General features: G+C 42.1%; 1 pseudogene; it reads right to left on the bottom strand.

Moving 5' to 3' along the window:
• The window catches only part of LOC101939949 (collagen alpha-6(VI) chain-like), an 81,623-nt pseudogene extending 57,415 nt beyond the window's left edge, over nt 1–24,208 (bottom strand).
• Between the last annotated feature and the right edge of the window lie 266 nt (nt 24,209–24,474).

The raw sequence follows: 24,474 nt of genomic DNA, 5'->3' as shown, positions 1-24,474 counted from the left end.
CCACGGCGAAGGAGAGAGGAAACATCAATTGCATTAGAAAGGTAAGACTACTGATATTAAAATATGAGTTGTGTACTTTTATTTGTAGAACAAAAAACGATAAAGAATTTTTAAATATAGAGCTTTTATCCAAAGCGCTTTACAATAGTTATATCACGGTACAAAGAACATTTGGAAAGATCATTAAGTGGTCTGCTGAGACCCCCAGCAATTTTCAAGTGGTGCACAAAAAGAAAAAAAAGTTTGAGAACCACTGTTTTAGGAATTATAAAAGAATCATCTAAAAGAGAGTCATTGAATATCAGGGTTGGAAGGGACCTCAGGAGATCATTAGTCCAACCCCCTGCTCAAAGCAGGACCAATCCCTGGACAGATTTTTGCCCCAGATCTTTGCCCTCAAGAATTGAACTTACAACCTTGGATTTAACAGGTCAATGCTCAAACCACTGAGCTATCCCTAAACATTACACTGGTCTACAATTTTTGAGAAGTCGTCTGCTTCAGAGATAAAATGTGCTATTTATTATGTATTTTGATGTGCTGAATTCAAATATGACAATTAAAACAACTGATTGGCTACTGTTTCTAAGATATTTAAGTTTTTACATTTTATGTCTATGTATATTGTGTAGATAGAGTTTTAATCATAAATTGTAAACCTAGGTCTTTTCATGTGTTTGTGGTTGCTTTACATGATAATATTTCACCTGTCCTGTTTATGTAACACTTTAAAAATCAGCAAAAGGGTTATATAAATAAAATTTATTATGAAACAAAAAGGCACAAAACTATTATGTACATAGTTTAGTCCTATTCAGTGTCTACTCGGCGCTTCTTGGCTTGTCTCTTGTATTCATTAAATGGAGCATCTCCTGTCACTGTCCAGCAATAGTCTGCAAGCATTGATGGGCTCCATTTGCCCTGATAGCGTTTCTCCATTGTTGCAATGTCCTGGTGAAATCACTTGCCGTGCTCGTCGCTCACTGCTCTGCAGTTCGGTGGAAAAAAAAAATCTAGATGAGAGTTAAAAAAATGTATCTTTAGTGATATGTTGCAACCAAGGCTTTTGTATGCCTTGAGGAGGTTTTCCACCAACAACCTGTAGTTGTCTGCCTTGTTGTTTCCGAGAAAATGTATTGCCACTAACTGGAAGGCTTTCCATGCCGTCTTTTCCTTGCCACGCAGTGCATGGTCAAATGCATCATCTCGAAGAAGTTCACGAATCTGAGGACCAACAAAGACACCTTCCTTTATCTCAGCTTCACTTAACCTTGGAAATTTTCCATGGAGGTACTTGAAAGCTGCTTGTGTTTTGTCAATGGCCTTGACAAAGTTCTTCAACAGACCCAGCTTGATGTGTAAGGGTGGTAACAAAGTCTTCCTTGATTCAACAAGTGGTGGATGCTGAACACTTTTCCTCCCCGGCTCCAATGACTGTCGGAGTGGCCAATCTTTCTTGATGTAGTGGGAATCTCTTGCACAACTATCCCATTCGCAGAGAAAACAGCAGTACTTTGTGTATCCAGTCTGCAGACCAAGCAAGAGAGCAACAACCTTCAAATCGCCACAAAGCTGCCACTTATGTTGGTCGTGGTTTATGCACCTCAAAAGTTGTTTCATGTTGTCATAGGTTTCCTTCATATGGACTGCATGACCAACTGGAATTGATGGCAAAACATTGCCATTATGCAGTAAAACAGCTTTAAGACTTGTCTTCGATGTTTTGCCTAAAAAGCAAGTATTGTCCAAACCCAGTCATAGATTTATTCATAGATCCAGTCAAAGATGTATTTTAGTCATTTCTGGTTTAAATTGAGATCCCTTCCCTTTATAACTCACTTATCCTCCACCATTCCCAAGTTAAGAGTCATATATACTGACCCAATAGCATATCTTGAAAACTAGAGCCAATCAACAATTTTAAGCATCATTTTCATTCTCAGTGACCCTGAATTAGTAAAGTTTGACTACATTTATTTCAGAAGCATTTTGGCTGTAGAGCAGTGTGGAATCTGGACAGGTTTTTTTCAAATGACAAATTTTTAAAAAGTCAAATAAAGCAACAGGAGAAAAATCACTATCTTCTTTAGGCTTTACAACCGGTTTGATTTTATACAGCTAGACTTAATAGAGCTTTTTGGGCCCAGGGCCACATCGGGGAATAGAAATTATATGGCGGGCCATGAATGCTCACAAAATTGGGGTTGTGGTACAGGTAGGGTGACCAGATGTCCTGATTTTATAGGGACAGTCCTGATTTTTGGGTCTTTTTCTTATATACGCTCCTATTACCCCCCACCCCCTGTCCCGATTTTTCACATTTGCTGTCTGGTCACCCTAGGTGCAGGAGGGGATGTGAGTTCTGAGTTGTAGGAGGGTGCTCTGGGCTGGGATTGAGGGGTTTGGAGAGTGGGAGGGGAATCACAACTGGGGCAGAGGGTTGGGGTGCAGGGAGAGGCTTGGGGGTGCAGGCTCTGAGCAGTGCTTACCTCAAGTGGCTCCCAGAAGCAGTGGCATGTCCCTTCTTCAGCTCCAATGCAGAGGTGTGGCCAGGAAGCTCTGCACTCTGCCCCTGCAGCTCCCATTGGAGCGCATAGGAACTGGAGTGGGGCCATGCTGTGGCTTCTGGGAGCCGTGTGGTGCGGCCCCCGACCCAGCGCCCCACTGGAGCAGGCAGAGCCACATGGTGTGGCTCGCGAGCCAGCTTAAAATAGCTCAGTCCACAGTTTGCCCACCCCTGTACTAGAGTATATTTTTTCAGCATGGTTGTGCCAGTCAGTGGTATACACAGGGTCTATTTATGCTGTGAGTATTTTGTGTTTGTTCATCTCAGATTTTTTTATAATGCCTTAGGAGCCAATTCAACTTTGGAGTTTATTTTGATTTTTTTTAATAGATCATGTTGTTTGGTCTACCTAGCTACTGCCTCTCGGGGAATGGATTACCTACACCGATGGCATAATCCCTCCTGTCAGAATAGGCAGTATCTATACTGGAGCACCAGAGCTGCAGGATTTTAAGTGTAGACAAGCCCTGAGAATAGATACACCAAAGGCAATAAAACAGTCTTCCTATAAAGCTCCAACACTTCCATTTTCCTGGACTTGGCTGGCCCCTGTATAATTACAATGCAGATGAAGTATCACAAAAACATTCTTACTTCATTTCCTTCATTCCCTCGGGGTCCAATTCCACCTTCCTCCCCAATGCACTTGCAAAAAACAGCACAGCACGTCCTTTCAGCAACGTTAGTCTTGAAAAGAGGAAGAAACAACCTGTGAAACTTCATTTTTCATTCACACTTCCCTGATCCTGAGCACATTTAAGACATTGAGAGTTTTGCATTGAATTCAGGAGGAGCAGGATTGTGCCTTGTATTCTACAGGCTAGATCCTCAGCTGTGGCCGAGCAGCACCCAGTGCAGCAGGCCTTTGCAGCACCCTGATCCTGGGGCTATCTGGCAACCAGGGCTGGTCCCAGGCTAAATTAGAGCAGCCTCACTCCTTCCTCCTGGCCCCTTCCCCAGCCACACTCCTTGCACCAACAGCTGCCAAGCTAAGCGGGCTGCTCCAGTACCATGAGAAGATTCTCTCACACAATGGGAAACTTCAGTGGACTGAGCAAGTTGACTCTAGGCCACCAGTGGTGGTACAAAGCAGCCCGAGCATACCAGAGAATCTTGCCCTCCATGACTATTGTACTCTTCTCAGTTCAGTTGTGAGCCTTGTTCAGTTCTTTAAGAAAATGACTAGGGCCTTCATCAAAACTCTAATTAGACACACTGGAGCTTCTCTGAATGACTTACCACATACTTGGACAGTGCTTTGGCGATATTGCTCATGCCAATAGTTAATTGAGTCATGTAGTCGAATCCCTTTCCAAACTCAATGAACTGAAGCTCATCAAATTTAGAGGCTCCTTCCAGAACAACAGTCATCAATGCATCCAATCCTGTTTAAAACATTGACCATAAATGAGCAAAACATAAAACATTTATCCAAATGAAAATTTTAGACAATTATTTAGTTGATGGGATCCTTGTGTGTAGGAATTCAGATTATTATATGGGTAAAAATAAAGATTATAGATTAAAGGATGAAAATCATGATTTATCTTCACATTTTGTTTTTAAGAGTCCATAATTAATTTATAGAAAATAAATGGGCCAGCGGCAATCCGGAATCAGTAGCAACCGTGGAATGAATTCTCTGAGTGAAGCTTGAGCATCAAAGAACATGTGACCGCTGTGGCTGTCAGCACAATTATTTCCAGAATAGTTTATCCTTTCACCTGAAAGCAAGTTTTTAATTTTCAAAATAACACTGCCTTGTACTGAAATTGAGTTTAAAGCTGAAGAAAACACACACACATTGGGCTAGATCATCCACTGAGGTAAATCCAAAAATGGAATACAATAGACTGAAAACAATTATCCCAACTTTATGGCCAGAATTTCCAAAAGAGCTCAGCACCCACATTTAGGACTAGATATTTAAAAAAAACTCAGCTCCCGTATATGCACCAAAATAAGTGGCCAGATTTTCACAAAAGCTCAGCACATTGTGTCCATGTGAACACTTTTGAGAATCAAGCCATCAGCACCACAATCTGAGACGCTCAGCCCTTTTGAAAATCTGTTCCCAGTGACAGGTGCTGAGCAAATTTGGTGCTTTTCCTATATTTATTTCATGACCTTGTACCACTTGGTGGTGATTGTGGGTTATCACACCACATCATCATGCATGGAAGCTTCATGACAAGGCAAACAAAAAGCAATGTTAGGACATAACACTCTGAATTAGTGGCTCTCACTATCTCCATATCCTGGCTGCTAAAAGGGAAGGCATTAGTTTTTCTTCTGTCCCTTTTTCACCTGCCTTTCTTCAGCTAAAGAGCTTTGGGTTGAGTAATTTAATATAAATATTTGTCCGCTTTAAGATACCTTTTTTTTTAAGTTCTTCTGACTTTTGTTCTAGTTCTTCTACATCTTCATCCAAACCATCTGAAAATACCAGTAAAACCTAAAGAAAGATAGAAAGTTTGAAGTCACAGGAAGTCAAAAGCAGAATTAAAACAAAAGAACTTATTTTTGGACCAAAGTCTCAGTGTAAGAGACTAGGTTACCTTCCTTCGATTTTTATCATCAGCTTTGCTAGGAAACGTTTTCCAGAGTGACTCCAGGAAGTTGACATTAAGACGAGATGGTTTGTCGATCAGGATCTCTCTCAGGCTGATCCATATTTTCTCACTGTCAAATTGGAACTTTGAAGACACGGGTGTAACGGTGTTGTTCAGGTAAACTGCCACGCTGCTCTGTGTCTTTGTCCCCACATTGCAACTCAGACTGCTTAGGGATGTGAGGGCTTTTAGAATGTCAGGAAGATATGCTTTCAGCTGGTACTGTCCATGGAATAAACTGTCATCTCTCTTTTGTGAAGAGATATCAAATCCCATAACAATATCCACAAAACAAGCTATAGTAGGGAAGAATAAACAAAATATCACAAATTAATGCACAAACAAATTTAGGTGGAGGAACAGAGAGAAAGAGGGGGACAGAGTTTAAGCTAAAGAATCATGGTAATTGTAGAAATCAGTCAGATACGGACAGGAAAACAAGACAATAGCTGGTGGATAGAATATGTATAGCGAGGTCCTTAATGTCTTTAATCCATATCTGAGCCAAATTCACCCTTAATTAATCTTTTACACCAGTAGGGTTATTCCAGGGATGAACTTGCCTCAATAGATGTACTTCTGCTGAAAAGAAAAGGGAAATACTTTCAAACAGTAATTGTAATTAACTGAAAAAGTATTTTGAAGTTACAATTATTTTTTCATTTGAACTATTTAACAAATTTTACTCTCATTGATGTCAATGTGAGTTTTGCTGTTTACTTCAATGGGAGCAGAACTTGGCTCAGTTTCATATTATTTCCCATCCCCAACAATAGTTAAACAGACAAACTTTTTTTTTTTTTTTTTAATAGTGCACTGTGTTGGAAGGTACTTTAAGAGTTAATGATTCTGTACTAATAGTCTATTCAATACACCTGACATACTGACAATTCTGTTTCACATGTAGGTCAATACTAACAAATAGGGTGGAACACCTTAAATCAAAGTGATTTAAATCATGATTTTAAGTGACTTAACTTTTTTTAAAAAATATTGATTTATTTTAAGCCTTTATAAAATTAATTTGAAATTTTGTGCTATTGCAACTTTAGAAGAATATTTATAATGCACTTCATTATAAATGCTCCTTTTTTAAATGCCGGTACTGGTGGGGTATTTTATTTGAGTTTTACAAAACTGCTATAGGCAAAAGAAAAGTATTGAAAATTAAAGCCCTAATTGTGCAGGCATCTAAGCAGGTATCTAACTTTACTCATCTGAATAGACAATGAGGCTACTCTTTTAAATATATGCATGAGTGCTTGTAGTTTTATGAAATACTTTGTGACAGTCTGTCATTTCAGAGCAAAGCAGCTTCTGCATTAACACTGAGAAGTTTAGACTTTCAGTACATTAACAGTTATGAACTTTTATTTATACAAATGGCCCATTTGTTAAAAAAATATCCTAAGGTTAATTACTAAATATGAGCTTAAGGATCGAAGAGATTTTTCGAGACCACATAAAGAACACAAGTCCCAATGGCTCCCAACTGCAACCGCTGATGGAGGAGTACAGCCTGGGCAAAGCATGTCAGTTTCTTGACTTATGGAAGTTCAATATATCCAAGATTGTGGTGTTGTAAATATAGCGCATCTAGTTTGTGTCGTTCTCACAGTAAGGGTTAATGGGGAACTGGAATTATCATTTTCTGCATAAATGAGTATTTTAAGAGTGAAATCTCTCAATTGAAAAAAGTCTGTGTAAAAGCTCAAATTCCAATAGTTAGGAAACTAATTTGAGAAATAAGTATAAAATATCCACTTTAGGAATTTAAAGCTATGAAGTAGGAAGAAAGTAAAGAATTTGCAATGTGTGAATAAAATATGATTCAACTGAAAAGGTTAAAATCAAATATTCAAATTGATATATATTTTTTAAAAAGAATAAATTATGGTAGGTCTTCACCTTGTGACCAAATCACTCGTTACTTTTGCCACCAATTACATCTTCCTATGTTCTTGCTACTGGCAATGCTACTACATGACAGTGTTAGAGCAGCTGCACCCCTACACCAGAGAAAGAGGACAAAGGCAGACAGGGAAAAGGAAGCAAGTGACACTCTTCCCCAAGCCGGAGAAGATTTGTTTTCACTAATCTCAAGCTCTAGGACCAGGCTCTAGTGAAAGAAAGGAGAGAGCAGCTCAGTGCTCTGACAATGGCTGTGAGGGCAGAGAAATTGCCAGCCTGTGACGTTATTGACATAAACTGGGACCATATAGATCATTGTTGCAACCAAGGTCCTGTAGTGGCACGCAAATCTTGTATAAAGGGGGTCAAATGGGGTGTCTAAGACAAGGTTATGGTTTACTGGTTATGATTATGCTGTCTATATGTGTGTATCAGTTTTGTAGTTGAAATTATGAATATTGGCTCTATACTGTCTGTATGGCAAACTTATGCTATGCTTCTGGGTGACATCCCAGACAAGCTGAGATTAGCTCTGCCTAGCCTGCTTGATGGCCAATTAAGGACCATCAGCTATACAATGGACTCATTGAGAGAAGGCAAATATGCCTTCAGACTCAGCAAAGTATGCAGGAACTTGCCCATGTGACTCCAGACTCCATTTTGCTGTAATTTTCCACAGTAAGAACAAAGAGGTGTTCTTATACCTGGAAAAGACTATATATGGCTGATGCCTCATCTCCATCTTGTCTTCAATCCTGCTTCTTATCTCTGGAGGAACTTTGCTACAAACTGAAGCTCTGAACAAAGGACTGAGGACCCATCCCAACGGGGGATGTATTCCAGAGACTTGATTTGAACCTGCAGTTTATTCCATCACTGCTACAAACCTGAACCAAGAACTTTGCCATTACTGTATGTAATTGATTCCATTTAGCCAATTCTAATTTTCTTCTCTATCGTTTTCCTTTTATGAATAAACCTTTAGATTTTAGATTCTAAAGGATTAGCAACAGCGTGATTTGTGGGTAAGATCTGATTTTTATATTGACCTGGGTCTGGGGCTTGGTCCTTTGGGATCAGGAGAACCTTTTTTCTTTTATTTGGGTATTGGTTTTCATAACCATTTGTCCCCATAACGAGCAGCACTGGTGGTGATACTGGGAAACTGGAGTGTCAAAGGAAATTGCTTGTGAGACTTGCAGTTAGCCAGTGGGGTGAGACCGAAGTCCTCTTAGTCTGACTGGTTTGGTTTGCCTTAGAGGTGGAAAACCCCCAGCCTTGGGCTGTAACTGCCCTGTTTGAGCAATTTGTCCTGAGTTGGCACTCTCAGTTAGGTTCCGCCAGAACCGCATTGTCACACAGCCCAAAAAAGGAAGTGAAGAGTAAAATATCAGGTGAGGCAAAGGAAAATAAACTCCTTTCTTCAATGGGAAAGTAAAAAGGAGGCTCCTCTGAGTCAATGACTTGCAGGCTAAAAATCAGAATAGCACAGGAATCTAGCTACCCTACAAGCAAAGGGAAAAAGCACAGGGGTGGGTGTGGGGGGAACCTTGACATAAAGGAATATAATCTGAAGGAAAGTGATTGTAAAGGATCAGAAGCTGTTTTCAAGGCAGTGGAGGTGTTAGTTGGCCAGATTCTGCCTTCTGCCAAGATCTGCTCAGTACAAGAAAGGAGGAGTGGCCACCAGGGAGCTTGTTAAGGCTTCGGAGCATGGAGCTATCCCAGCATGCTTTGACTCAGCCCAAAGGTGAATTTCTATTCGCTGGGCATAGCGAGGAACCTACAGTCAACTTGATGGCAGTCCTCGGTCTGTTTGGATGAAATACAATAACTTTTGAACTGGCATCTGCTAAGAAGGCAGCTTCAACCAAGTCTCTAATTACTTCTCTCTCAGACTGAAAGAAAAGAACGGTGAGGGGAGAAGAGGAAGCTGGGGGGGGGGCAGAAGTTGCATGTGGGGGCGACAGAGCCCCTGCCATGAGGATCAGGTTGCAGAGAATCCCTGAAATAGAAGGGGATGGGAGAAGAGCACACATAGGGTTACCATATTTCAACAATCAAAAACGAGGACATGGGGTGCCGCCCTAGCCCCGCCCCCTCAGAATCCCCCTACCTGTCCCCCCCACCCTAACTGCCCCCAGGACCCCACCCCCTATCTAAGTCTCCCTGCTCCCTGTCCCCTGACTGCCCCAACCGCTCTCTATACCCCCTTCTCCTGACAGCCCCTCCCCCAAACCCCCGACCAATCTAACTCCCCCTGTCCCTTGCCTGCCCCCCCACCAGGCCGAGGGAGAGCTGCAGGCTCCACGTGCAGCCAAACAAATAAGGCGCTGCTCTGCGGGGGAGGAGGGAGCGGGGGAGGGGGAGGGACTCTGGCTGCTACAGGCCTCAGTGGCTGCGAACGGCTTTCAATCAGGCACAGCCATCCAATCAGCAGCACGGTACTCTGCATGAGGGGAAGGGGGAAATCCCAGACATTAGAAATCCCCCCCCCCGGACGGCCATTTAAAGCTAAAAAAGCCGGACATGTCCGGGGAAACCCAGACAGATAGTAACCCTAGTGCAGCACACACAGTTTGTGGGAAGGAACAGATGAATGCAAGGAGCCCCCGGTGCGTGCAATGAGCTTAACCTACGGAAGCAACAAAGTGTGCGACCCCCTAGTTTATTTTGAAAGTAGGAGCAAAACAGGTGCAGCCATTTATGTAAACAAAGCATTTTTCCTGCATGTTCCAATCAGTAATTTTGACCAGAGTAATTTATAAATGCTGCCAGGTTTGAATTTTCAAGTTACTTTTATTAGTCCTCAGTGATGGTCAACAACAATACACATTTGAAGAAAGATACCTCTAGAGGTGGGACAGAGGCAAGAAGTCAGGACTGAAATGTGAAGGGGGTTCAATAAATATCCATTTATACTTACTTGTAGGAACATCACGTTTGCATAGGTCACCAACTAGTCTTTTTTTAATAATCTTCAGTTCATTGAAATCATTAACAGTGTACTTCCTTTCCGGGACGCCAGCTATTTGCGTGAGCTGCAAGTGATCAATTTTCCCAACTCCTATAGCATATATATGAACACCTTCCCTTCTCAGATCTTCTGCTGGTTCAGCAACATCATCATGCGAGTCCCCATCAGTGACTACCAGCAAAACTGGTTGGACGTTTCTTGTTACTCTTCTGCTGCGTGCTGGTGCAAAGAATTCCTTCACCTTCCTAAGTGCAGCTCCAATTAAAGTACTAGTTCCTGTCATCTGCTTAATGTTCTGAATTTGACTCTTCAGTTCTGACTTGTTCTGATAAGCACCCAGGCTGAATTCTCTTTTATACCTGTCACTGTACTGGGCAATGCCAATTTGAACATTGTCATCATAATCAATCTGATCTATTATATCTTTCAAGAAATTCTTCATTGTGGTGAAGTCATCTTGGTATATAGTATTGGAACCATCAATCAAGAAAACAAGATCTACTTGAATTTCACACTCTGAAATGGAAAAAAGGAAAATTAGCTTATTATTTATATAGTGCTCATAATGTGCTGGGCTCTTCACAGACAAATAAAAGCCAGGATCCTTGCCCTCAAAGTTTTCAGTCTAAACAGAGACAGGACAAAACAAGTGCAGAAAAATACAAAGGAAGTGAGGAAGGTGAAAGCAGAACAAAGCTTACAAGTACAAGACTCTGATTGCTTTGGTGGTTCTGCACATATCCTGTTGATTCACTTCATGTACATTTTTATTACATGTAAATACTCACAATCCTATTTGGGGTTTTTTAAGATAACTTTGGGGAGAGAATGAGCATGAGGGAGTTTGGAGAGGGAAAGATGGGGAGGGGAAGAGGAAAGCTCAGAAGGAAAAAGAAGGAAAGGGGGATGGAGGCAGGCTGACATCCTACAGCAGGATGAGTGTGGTAGTTGAAGAGAGATGGAAGGAGATTAGGACAAAGAGCAAATCAGTTGGGCAATCAGTAAATGTAAAGGCAGATCAGAGTTTGTATTTTAGAGGACAAAACTTCTGATAACATGAGGACACCGACTGTGGGTGAGTGAAGGCACTTCCCACCTCTTCCCTGCTCTGCTGCTGGAGGAAGGAGAAAAGCTCCAGCTCCAGAGACTTTAAGAACACTCCAAAGTGCCTCCTGCTGTTTTTCTAAGTGGTCAGGGAGATGTGGCTATGAGCTCATGTTCCCAGGCATCTCCTGGTTGGATCCGGCATGGGATGGGGATTTCTGTTCCTCACTGTGGGAGCAGAGCTCCATGGGGTGAGGTTTTTGAGACTGGAGCAACAGTGGGCTATTACAGGCTCACACAGAACCTGTGGGGAAGAGCAGAGATTCAGGCAAAGGACATTGCCTATATGCCTGTCCCTTTCCCAATACTTTGGATGGTTTCTGCTTCTGGAACTACCTCCAAGCTCCCCTGTATTCAGCATACATAAAAACAGGGCATGTGGGGCAGCCTAATTCTCACAACAGGGAAAGCAGTCTGTGCAACAACTGGATGCTAGCATGGAAGCCCCCCCAATAAAGTTTGGTGGACAATAGCACTCCAGTAGCCCCAGGAGGGGAGGTTGATTACAGTCCACTCTGACCCAGGGAACTGGTCAATACAAACAGCAATTTGTAAGTATTCTTGTGAATAAATACATTCACATTGATGGCATCCATGGAATCATGTTATTCATGGTTTTCAAGTATTCCGACAGCTTCCGGACAAGTGAGAAAACTGAGGGAGTCACAGGAGTGCCACAAATTTTAATTTGAATGCTCATCAGCAAATTTATACCAGAAATACATTATTACTTGTTATTCTTTATTCACCTGTTAAAAAAAAAAAAAAAAAAAAAAAGAGTTACACTCATCCAATTGGGGAACAGAAACATCATGTGATTTACATTGGCCAACTAACAGTGCAAATAATGAATAGAAAAGAAGTGACCAGTTAGCAAAAAGTCCATAGGGTCACTGTAGCACAGGGGCTTCTTACTGCCCCCCCAGGCAACCCCCTTGCAGCCAGAGATCATTCTGCAGCACCCTGGCTCTGTTATCCCCCTTTCAGGGCCCTTTAGAACTCATAGTTCAGAAGGGGTTCCAATAATAAACAGGATGTCTTGGGGGGATTGAGTCCTCTGACACATACTGGCCCTGTAGGCCCCAGGCAGTTCAAGGTCCCTCTCCAGATTAACACACAAAACACAAACTCACAGTCTTCATCCCAGCTGGCCTTTACAGTCTCTTTCCTTCTTGTTCAGGGTCTCTCCCAGACCTCACTGCCTAGAGACTTTCCTCCAACTTCAGCTTTTTTCCCTGTTGACTGAGGGCCTTTACACAGATGGCAGAAAAGGGCTCCTGTAATCTATAAAACTATTTGCAACTTTCTCTCCCACCCTCCTGAACCTTCCTGCTCTTTTTATCCTGCCAGCTCCTGATTCAACCCAGGTGTGGTTCATCGTGCAATCAGGGCTGGCTTAGCCCCAGGCTATCCAGCACATGAAGCCAACCATCCTGTTCCAGTGCCAGAGGCTATTCAGTGAACATTTAGGATTATATGCTAGAAATCTGGATTTATTTGCAAACAGTTTCAAACACTAAAAAGGACCAAATTTGACAATTTATTTGCAACAAATCATTCAACTAGCTGCACAGACCAGCAACCTAGAAAGTGCACCTAAAGTACTGATTTTTAACAAGGGACAGAGAAGGGCATAAGGAAAAATAGAAATTGTGCGGCCTGATTCTCCACTGTCTTCCACATTACACGCTGCAGTACACAAGCATAAAGTGGGCATAAAACCCTACCAAACTGGATTTCCTCACTAGTAGGAGTAGCATTTTACAGTCTCTTTGCCTAGATGCAAGTGACTACTCTGGGGTGCAAAGATCTCTGTGATCCCTCCTATGGCCTGTGGGCAAATAGACAGGAGCATGGACAGGCAAATGAGGATGAATCTGACTGGTTGGTCATTCAAATGTGTCTTTTTATACAGCACAGGGGTTTGGAAGTGTAAACCTATGTGTAGCTGTATGGGACTAGAGCACTGGTGGGCAACCTGTGGCCTGTTAGGGTAATCCGCTGGTGGGCCGCGAGACAGTTTGTTTACATCGACCGTCTGCAGCTCCCAGTGGCTGTGGTTGGCTGTTCCCAAACAATGGGAGCTGCAGAAAGCCACGGGCCACAGGGATGTGTTGGCCTCCGCGTCCTGCATCTGCCATTGGCGGGAATGGTGAACTGCAGCCACTGGGAGCTGCGGGCAGCTGTCCCTGTGGACGATCAGTGTAAACACACAGTCTCGCGGCCTGCCAGCAGATTACCCTGAGAGGCTGCAGGTTGCCCACCACTGGACTACAGGATGCCACTGTGCAGTTTGCATGGTGTAAGTTTCCTCATAATTGCCACTGCATTTTGATTGGCACTTGCAATAGTCCCCAGCTGCCTGTTCTCACCTATTTCCTCAGCAGAGCTCATCAACCAGGCCAAATCATGTGGTGCTTTTGTAATGTAGATAAATGCCTATCCCCACAACAACTAGTCTAATCAAAGTGAAACCTGAACTCAGGCCTCTTAAAGTGAAAGGTTAGTGCCCTAATTTCACCTTTATGGAAGTTTTGAACCTGCACAGACTAACAATAATATCAACCATTTAAGCAATGAAAATCCTCAGTTGTAGGATCAAGGATAAGCTTTAAGCAACTTCACTTTTTGCCTATAGTTTGGCTTGCTAAAGAGAAAAACAAAACAAAACAACAACACAGGAAGCTAGATAAACAAATGAAGCCATACACGTTGCTTTGAAATGTTAGAGATGTGTCTCCCCATCTTTGCCAATTTTTTAAATAAAATGATGAGGAAACTTTAAATGGTATAGACTAGTAAAACAAACACTTACCTGGTTTTGAATCATCACATATTTTTTCTAATATTGCTACAGATGTGTTTTTGAGTCCTTCAAATGTATCCACGTAGTAATATTTGTCTTCTGATCCAGCCATGGCCAAAAGCTCATCAGGTTTTGCTCCTTTTATCCCAACAGCATAGATAATAATTCCCTTGTCTCTTAATCTCTTGGCTGTGTCATTGAGCTGTTCTGCATCACGGGAGTCACCGTCTGTTATCACTATAAGAATCTGTGGAACCCCCTTGCTTTTGCGGCCGCCATGCTCCTGAGCAAACAGAGCTTCCGAATAGCCAACTGCCTTGGCTGTGTACGTTGAACCTCCTATAGTGCTATCATTCTGGATAGCCTCAACAATCTTGGATTTTGTTGTGAACGTATTAAGGTAGAAAAACGTTTCCGGTTCATCAGAATATTTTACAGCTCCAAACTGAACTCTATCTGGAGCAACATCAGATTTTTTCACCAAATCAATCATGAAGTCTTGCATGGCCTGGTACTGTAAGGGACTTATGCTCCCAGATTCATCTATCACAAACACAACATCTAATCTTTCTATCCTTTTGCATTCTGTAAAAGAACAAATGACAAAACAAAAAACCCAAACACGTAAGTAAGTACAGACTCTTACTGAATCTTTCTTACTAGTCCCCTTGTATTCAAGCAAAGCTTGTGAATTTGGATCACTTTTTGGAGGCAGTAACACAACTGAACATCCTATGTTAGGCATGTTTTGGGAAAATCCATCAGTCCACAACAGAAGGGCCTAACCACTAATCCTAAAATAACTGAGAGTTTCAACTTAATCTAAAATCCAGAGGGACGAGGAGAAAGAAATGAATAGTAACACAGAATGGGATCAGGCTACATGATCATAATGGCCTCTTCTGGCCTAAAAAATAAAATTTTTTTAAAAAAATCTATGAATCTGTATTCTAATAGAATACAAACACCAATTAAAAGCTTTTGTTCCCCCCCCAAAAAACATATTTTAAGATTTTCATTTTTGGAGTTAAGTCAAATTTCTGTGATCCTTGTTTTACAGAGTCATCATACACAGTTTTAGGTACTGTCTAATAATGGAAATGAGCCAAATTCTGCTGCCATTTGCATCTATGCAACCACACTGAAATGCATGGAGACCCACCAGGCATCAATGATAGCAGAATTTATGTTGTGCTTTGGATCTATTGCAAAATTTTCTTCTTTGTGAAAGAAAGATGTTCAGTTTGGAGACTGAAGCCTTGCCATCCCTGCACAGCCCCCAAGGCCCTCTGTTGCAGTGACCAACAAGGGCTGAACGGGACTTTTGTGAAACCCATTAAAACTACTCCTAAACTAAAGATCAACGTTTATGACGAGGAGATGGGAAGTCAATACCTGATTAACAGTTTACTAAGGAGGACATTGTAGCTCCTAAACCTGGAACAAAATATTTACATTTCAGGGCATAACACAGTGGCAGGTTTGATCTGTTCTCACTTTGCAACAGCAAAAATGTGTTTTCTGCAATTGGATAAATGAGTGCAAGAGAGACACAGATCTCAGTCCCGTAAGCCCCTGAAATGGCACATGCAGTGTGCAAAGAGGAAGGAGACTCCTTGTGCTCTCCCCAGCCTTATTGCGCAACCATGTATGGAGCCAGGTATAACCTGGCCCTGGGCTATTCCATTTTTCAGGTTCTTATGCAACAGCAAGCTGTGCAATGTTTGGATAGCAGTCTCTGCAGGGAAGTGTTTGCACAGATGGTTATTCTACATAGGTTCTTATACTGAAATCATCACCTTAATATACCTGTGTGCCATCCAGCCATGTATTAAGCAGTGTGTGTTTCCTCTCATCTTCTCCCCAGGGGCAAAAGTGTGTGTAGTGAGTTGTTTTGAATGTCACCCCACTCCCCATATATTTATGTAGATCAGGCAAGGTCAAAGGAAAACACCTTGCACTTGGAGTGGAAGGTGGAGAGGCCTTAGTTCCTGGACTGGGCCCCCCAAATATGGTGACTACCATCTTCATCTGTACACAATTTTATGCCTCTTTTGCACCTATTTAAATGCTTCTGTCAATACATTTTCTTAAAAAGCCTTGGCTACATTGGGTTTGAACCACATCTGGAACCCAAATTGAAACTTGTAAATACGGTTCCAACAAAACTAGTTTCCGGTGCTGTATTGCTGGCAACACAGATAGGGGCCAGACTCTGTGCGCGCATGTGTGTGTGTGTGTACCTATCTATCTAGGTCATTCAGGGTTCCTGTGTAAATAACTACTACTAAAGTCTATCGGGTAAATACAACCTATAGAGCCCATTTCTGCCCGCATTTACATGTGTACAATTTCTATGACCCCTTGTAAATGAGGGCAGAACGAGGCCATTAGTGTAAACAAGAATCAGTCCCCAAGGATGTTTTACACTGCCAGAGCACCACAGTGGAGCCTTAGAAGAAGTGAGATTTAGTCTTTTCTTACACACATTAGCATACATATTGTACTTTTAAAATATTATGAAATTTATATTATTTGTTTGAGAGAATATAGCATCTTTGAAAGCTAGTAGGACAGGCCCCTGGTACCGTGAGCCAAATTCTACCTTCATTTTCTCACACACTTTTCATCCCTGTAGGCATTTCCTGGAGAAGATGGCATTGCAAGGAGAAAGCACGCCTGTTTATTTACTTTATTACAATACTCAACTATCTGGACAGAGCAAAATTCCTACACAGTCACAGACTGACATGAGTTATTGAAAACTGCAGTACTTACTTACCCTCATGAGGCCTGCATATTCCAAAGATGATCTCATCTTCTATGTGCTTCAGAATATCAAACTCCTCGACGTAAAAAACCAGCTCAGGCTTCCCACTAATCTCTTCCAGCTGAGGTTTATTTGCATTAAACACCCCAACAGAGTAGATAATAACACCTTGATCACGTAAGGCTGTTGCTGGACTTTTTACTTCATCCTGTGCTTCCCCATCTGTAATCAGGATAAGAAACTTTTTGACAGCCGGACGTGCACCTTTGAGAGGCTTGAAATAATCAGACACAAATGTCAATGCGCTTCCTGTTAGTGTATTTTCCCCTATAGGAAACATATTATCAATAGCACTGAAAATGTCACTTTTTGAAGAGTATCGGTCAAGCTGGAACTCTTCGTGTTGTTTGCCACTGAACTGGACGACCCCAACCTGCACTCGGTTTGCACTGATGTCAGATTTGTTCACCAGTTCTCTCATAAAGTTTTTCATTTTCAAAAAGTTATCTGGTCCTATGCTTCCAGAACTGTCCACTAGAAACATGATGTCAGCTGTCATTTCTTTGCAGGCTATAGAAGAAAACAGATTTATATTAGTATAGCCCTGTACATTAAAAATAAGTTAATAGACTTAACTGGGGCAGGATGGTCTGGGATAGAGGGTGGGTGCTAAGATTTCTGGCTGTGCTGGGTAAGTGTGGGAATAGTGAGGTAGGTGGATGGATGCGGGGTGCTGTCTGGAGAATAGCTGAGTCGGGGAGCCTGGGGCCAATATTGGGCCCTCCCTCACATGCTGCTACTGCCCCCTCCTCCGGTTGCTGCTATGCATTAGAATCTACTAGGGAGCAGCTAGAAGTGAGGCAGAGAGGTCACCCGAGTGTCACAGCAGCTTCCAGGAGAATCAACTGCAGAGCTGTCCCTGCAGCCTAACTGGGTGCATGAGGATCCGGATGGGCTGAGCGCAGGTATGACAGGGCAGCTGCTTGTGTGAGTGTCACATGAGTTGCTTGACACTGGACAGCACTGTTATAAGTTTAGTAGGGTTACTAAGGAGAGGTTTGCTAGGCACATGCATTTACACACACAGGAGAGATATAGCTTGTGGTGGGTTATCTGAGCCACTTCCATTTCTGAACAGAAAAAGATTCAGTGTCCCATAAATCAATACAGGCACAAAAGATTCAGAGGTTTACAGCGGTGTATAAGCATATGACACTAGCATTCTAATAATGTATCTGTTAATCACAAACACCAACTTGACATAGCTCACTGCTAGAGAATGTAGCTTGCATTTGTTTTCCTTTTATTCTTTGCGTGTGGGGGGGGAGGGGTTTGAAGGCTACTGAGCATCACAGTCTTACAAAGACAATGATCTTAAATGCCACCCTGCCTGACTGCAGCCTGATGGTAGGGTTAGTGCTCTGTGGGCACCTGAACAATTCATGACACAGGTATTTACACTGGGACAATAGCAACACAACATGATAAGTTGGAAAACACACTACTTGATGTAGGACTACCCTCTTCAGTTGAGAAGCCACCTTGTTTGTTGCAGAGCTGGGGGGGGAGGGGGAAAGGAGGCAGGAAAAGGAGTGCTTTGATGCATTGACTAAAACCAAATAAAAATACCCTTGCTTTTTTAAAGCATATGTTGAACATACACATCATAGATTTTTTTTAAAAAGAAAGAAAACTGCATTATTTATAATTGGCTTGCAGTCAGCCATCTCAGTTCAAAATGTGCCCAGAGTATATTTATACATTTCAGTTATTCAGGCTGGAGTAATAGGATTATCATGTTTTAAACTTAAAATTGTTTGTTATACAAGAGGACGCTCCGCATTCAATTAGCGCTCTGAGTTCAAAGGGCAAAAATCAAAATTTTCCCTTACCTTCTCCAGAACAGATCTTTTGAACAATTTCATTTTTTATGTTTTTCAAGAAGTCAAACTCTTGCACAAAGAAAGTCCTGCTCTTTGACCCTGCAATCTCATGGAGCTGTGATTCATTTGCACCTTTTACACCAATGGCATAAATATTAACCTTCTCATTCCTCAGTCTCTCAGCAGGCTCCTTCACACTGTCATGTGACTCCCCATCTGTTAGGACAATGAGGTAACAAGGCACCCTGCCAGCTCTCTGCTCCCTTGCCTTTTTAAACAGTGGCTGCATGAAAGTCAAAGCTTCTCCAATACAGGTATCCCCATATATTTGCCTAATGTTGTCAAAGGCCATCTCTAAATCATTTGTTTTGCTGTATTCATCAATTTCAAACTCCAGTCTTGTCTCATTTGAGAACTGCACAGCTCCAAAGCGAACTTTATTCGGCCCTATGTTAAACATCTTAATCACTTCCTTCAAAAAATTTTTGATGTCTCCGAAGGGAGCAGCATCAATGCTTGTTGAGCCATCAATGAGGACATAAATATCAGCTTCCTCTGTGTCCACACATCCTACATGGAAAAATAAATTGTATACAGCATTAGTGTGAGAAGAAAATGTAAAGCGAGAAACACTGAGAGAAGCATCAAAGCATATAGACTTGTAATTAGTGCCCAGAGTCAACCAGTATTTATACAATGACACAAACCCAGGTGGAGTTCCACAGCGGCCGAAAATCTGCCAGAGAGTGAGGTTATTATGGTGCAAAGTGGCTGTAACCTCAATGTAAAGTAACAATGTCTGAGAATTGCTGGTTATTTATCTTATGATAACTGGAGTTCAGGTTATGTGATCCCTATCTGTATGCCACTCAAGGTGCACATGCACTCCATGTGCCTAAGACCAGAAGATTTTTCAACAGCAGTGTCTCTTGGTCTGAATCTCTGCCCATTACCTCCTTGTGTTCCAAGTCGAGGGCATAAGGGACCACATGGACTGACCACCTCTTCTGTTCCTTTTCTACCATGAATAACCCAAGGAAGGGATCACAAGGAGAGTGGAAGGAGGGTGGGAAGTGGAATACAGATCGGGACCACACATCTTGAAGAACACCAGTTACTGTAAGGTAAGTAACCAGAATTTCTTCAAATGACAGTCCCTTGGTGTGTTCCATGCAAGGTGGCTCACAAGCAGTAGTCAATGAGGAGGGTGCAGGGAACCCTGAGGTGTTTGGCAGTGTGATCCTGCAATCTGAAAGGATACATCTGCTGAAGAAACTCATTCTAGGGCATAATGCCTAGTAAAACTGCATAGAGCTCCATGTTGCCACTCTACAGATCTCCAGAAGGGGAACTCCATGAAGCAAAGCCACTGATGTAACCTGAACACCTTGTGTGGGAGGGGTCACCGTCAACTCACAGCTTGATGCAACTTGAAATCCATTTAGAAAATCTCAAATGTGTGAAAGGGGAAGCAAAGGAGAAAAATAGATTAGGAGATTCCCTGAAGAGTTCTGTCATCTGCAGGTAGAATGCTCAGGCTCAATAACATCCAGAGAATGGTGCTCCCTGTCTTTTTTGGTGGCATAGTGTTTTGGGTGGAAGATAGCTAGGTATATGATCTGATTTAAATGATATTCAGAGAGAACATTTGGAATGAATACGGGGTGTAACCTCAAAGAAACCTTATCCTTTTGGAAGACTGTGTAGGAGGGTCCACCTTAAGGGCCCTAAGCTCACCTACTCTTCTGGCCAACAACTGCAGAGACCGACTGCTTCTGTGCAAAGGAAGGTGGACCTCCCTATTCCTGTTTTTTTATATATAGTGTACTGTAGCCATGTTAGATGTGACTTGACAATGCAGGGTACAGATGAGCGGCAGGAATCTTTTTTAAGCCTCAGGCGCTGCCCACAGTGTCAGGAGGTTGATGTTTAGCTTGGATTCTTCCTGGGTACAAGAGCCTGGAGCCACATGTTTATCCAGGTGAGCTCTCTAACCCCATTCAGGGCATCTGTAGTTTTCTTCATGGGTGGGGAGGGGATGAAGGGAACCCCAGGTACACAGCCTCTGCTTTTCAACCAGTATGATGACAAAACTCTGTGGGGTTGGAGCTGTAAAAACTTGCTTGTCCAGGATGTGCTTGCTTGGACTAAGGGGAGTGGGGGGGAGAGAAGAAAAAGAAAAAAAAGCCTGCCTTGCTAACCCAATGAAAATAACTTAGGCCCCAATCCTATACGGGGCTCTGTTATCATGGACCCTCCTTTACACCTATGCAGAGTCCCACTGACACCAAGAGGACTCCATAAAGACATCAATTGCTCCACTAGGAGACCGTGATGCAGGATCTTTGCATGAATTCAATAAAATAATATGAACCAGTCAATATGTTAAAACGATGGGTCCGAGCTACAGTTTGGATCCAGATTCAGCTTCGGAACTGCACTTCCTCAAAGGCTAAAGTTTGGAACTAGATCAAAAGTTCATGGGGGGTTGGATCCAGGTTTTGGTTCAGGACCATCTCTACTTAAAAATCTTCCACCTAGAGAAAAGATAGAAATATGATTACTGGGAAAGGTTTACCTGCTTTAAGTAGTTCTTTTCTTTCAGACTGGACATACAGCTTGTCCTGAATTTGATTTAAGAGTTTCTTTTGTAAAGTTTTGGCTTCTTTTGGCAGGTCAGAAAATGCCGTCAGCTTAGTAACATATTGCTGTTGAGGATATGATGCTATCTGGGTTAACTGGGTGTAATCAGCATTTTCAGTGCCTATGGTGAATACTGTCACGCCAGCTCTCCAAAGACCATGAGCTGCCTCACTTACGTTGTCTTCAGAGGGTCTGTGGGTGATCAGAATGGCTATTTGCTCTATCCCTTGGGCCCTTCTGCTTCCAGAGAAGACTCTTTGCCTTGTAGCATTAATGGCAGCACCGGTGTTGGCCTTCCCTTCCCTTGGAGAAAAGTCCTGTATTTTCTGCAGAATAGCAGTTTTGTTTGTTTCTTCGCTTAATAAAGATAAAACATGTGACTCACTGCTGTATGTCACTAGGCCAATCTTTGTACAATCCTTCCTCACATCAAGAAAGGAAACTGTATCTTGCAGGAACTTTTTAATATCTTCAGCTTTTGGTTTTGAAACACCCTCATCTACTATGAACACAATATCAGCAACGGAATCACTCTTACAAACTGCAGTGGGAAGAGAGAGGAAAAGAACACAATATTAATTGTCTATTTCTTGGCCAATCCATGGAACACTCTTCTAAAATAGTTTCCCTCATTCAGATTTATCTAGAAACACAGAAATTGCCATACTGAATCAAATTAGCAGCCTACCTAACTCCAGCATCCTGTCTCCAGCAGTGGTCAATACCACCCACATCAGAGGAAGCCCAAAGGAAAATGCCATTAATTAGTTGTTCAGGGCATAAACCAACAACAAGAGCTATTTTCTCTTGAAAATTACCAAATCTGCAAGAATAGTTACAGCTTCACTCCACCCACTCTCCATTCACTTTTGTGGAGTCCGGAGTTAGTCATGCATAAAGTCATGATCAGATAGGCACTGGTTTTCAAAAAGTCAGGATTACATGCCTCTCTGTATACACAGGTACCTGGTCACGGACATGTCTGTTCTCTTCATTGTTTTAAAATATGCATGTCATTTAATATTTTGAAAATTTAGCCCAAAATGTTCAAGGTGTCTTGTTCAAGGTGTCTTTCTTTCTAACACTGAATTACTTCTTCCAACCAATATGATCACAATTTTTTCATAGCCTTGAATTCCTTACCGTCTCTCTCAGGAACTGTTATATCTGTTGGTATTATGCCATTAATATCTGTTTGAATAACATCCTCGATGATCTTGGTCAGGTTTTGAGAAGACATACTGAGAATCCCGTCACTGTGCGAAACTTATAAGAAAATTGAGATGTAGCCATTGACTGCAATTCTTGAGGAGAAACATCCTGAGTCCCCATGGCTATGATTTTTTACCCCATCACTTTTCAAGATCGTGGCAGGCTCTACTACAGCATCCTCTGATGCCCCTGAAGTCAAGACTACCAGAATTCGTTCTTTGTCTCTTCCACTAACTGGTCCTTTGAAAAAGGTCCTGTGAACTTTTCGAAGGGGCATTGCCAGTTTTTACTGAACCACCCTTGAATACAACATTTTTTTTTACATAATTCAGCATTGGGTTCTTTGCTTTATAGACGTCCAGCTGAAATTCAACGTGCAAATCATCACTGTACTGGGCAAGTGCGATACGGTATTGGTTAGGAGTCGCTGTTAAATGACTGATCATTTTGCTAATAAAAGACTTCATAGAGGGGAACGCCTTGTTTCCCAGGCTATTAGAGCTGTCAACCAAAAGGACAATATCTGCAGATGTTAGAGGCTGCAAAAATCAGAAAGTTAAATGTTATTACATATTTCTTACCTTTATCTCCACAATACTCTGATGATACAAGCAATGCTTCACAGAAGAATTTATCCAGAGATATCCAGAAATAAAATGTCCAAAAGCTGAAAAATATCCTTCTAAGCCCAAGAATTCTCTCTTATATTTTAAGCTTATTTTATTATCATGAAAGATTACAAAGATAGGAAGTTACAGGTGCTCAGCATCTGTTTGGTCCCTAGGACTTCCCAGGAGATGTAGCTATTCAGTGCTTCTCAGGATTGGATGCCTGCTTCCTTTTTGAGGGTTTAAAATATATATTTTTTAATTTCTACTGAATAGGACACACGTTATCTAGTGTTTCCAGTTAGAGAAATATCTCTAAGTGCTAACTTCTTTCACATGTTTGTGACTATGGGGGTGGTGACTACAGGCACAATGCACTCTGGTTTATTTTTGCTAACATTCAGTTCAGCACATGGCACAGTGTAGTTCACCCTTAGTGTGGAGGATCCATGCAAAGTCCCCTGAACCACTTAGGCTCAGGGAATTACAAGGAATTGTGCACTGCAAAAAGAATCTCCATACTAACTCTACTGCAGAGGGCTGGGATGGAGGTGGAGCCCAAAATCCACATTTAGGCAGATCCTTATCCTTTGGCCCCCAACTCCCCAGTGCTACTAGCTAAGAAGAGCTGAGACAACTACTTATGACTACCTCTTATGGAGGAGTCAAGGTATTGGGGTGAGAGAAGAGGAGCCGCAGTTTTACATGCTTACTCCAGTTTGGATGGGGGGAAATGTCACCTTCTCCTCTCATCCCTGTACTCTTCACTGGCACAGTCATATTTTACCTTAACACAGTAGATCTCAAGGGTATGTCAGTGATCCAGACAGCCTTAAGTGACTAACAGAAGGGTTAAAAATAAAGCACCCTTCCTCCTACTTTAATTTACACCTACACCACAGTAGAGGACATTTGTCACGTTCCTGAGAATGAATATTCTCTCCCATATGGAATCCTATGGCAACTGTGGACTAAGTGGTGCAACCCTCTTCAGAGTCTCATTGTGTTCTATTCCACAAAGTGGCAAAAGTTGCTTTTTCTTTCTGCCTTGATTCCTCTGTGCTTAGTTACCTGCCTGTCACAAGTGCTGGTTGCCTCCAGCAAGTTGCTAATCATCCTTAACCTCCACTGAAGTCAATAGGAGTTGAAAGCCCTCAGTTTTTCTCAGAAGAACGTGCAGCATTGGGCCTCACTTTCCTCCTGAGCAACTTTCCTACTGACAACTTTTCTAAATTATGCAACACGTCTACCCTATCAGTCACATTGATCTGGCCCCTTCCACGGCCAAATTCTGCCCTAACTTACACCACATACAATGCCACAATTTAGCTCTCGCTGTGCCTGGGATTTATACTAAGGACCCAGTTCTGCAGAATTTACAT

Source organism: Chrysemys picta, chromosome 2, assembly GCF_011386835.1.
Source record: "Chrysemys picta bellii isolate R12L10 chromosome 2, ASM1138683v2, whole genome shotgun sequence".
Lineage (NCBI taxonomy): Eukaryota > Metazoa > Chordata > Testudines > Emydidae > Chrysemys > Chrysemys picta.
This window is presented reverse-complemented; position numbering and strand designations above follow the sequence as displayed.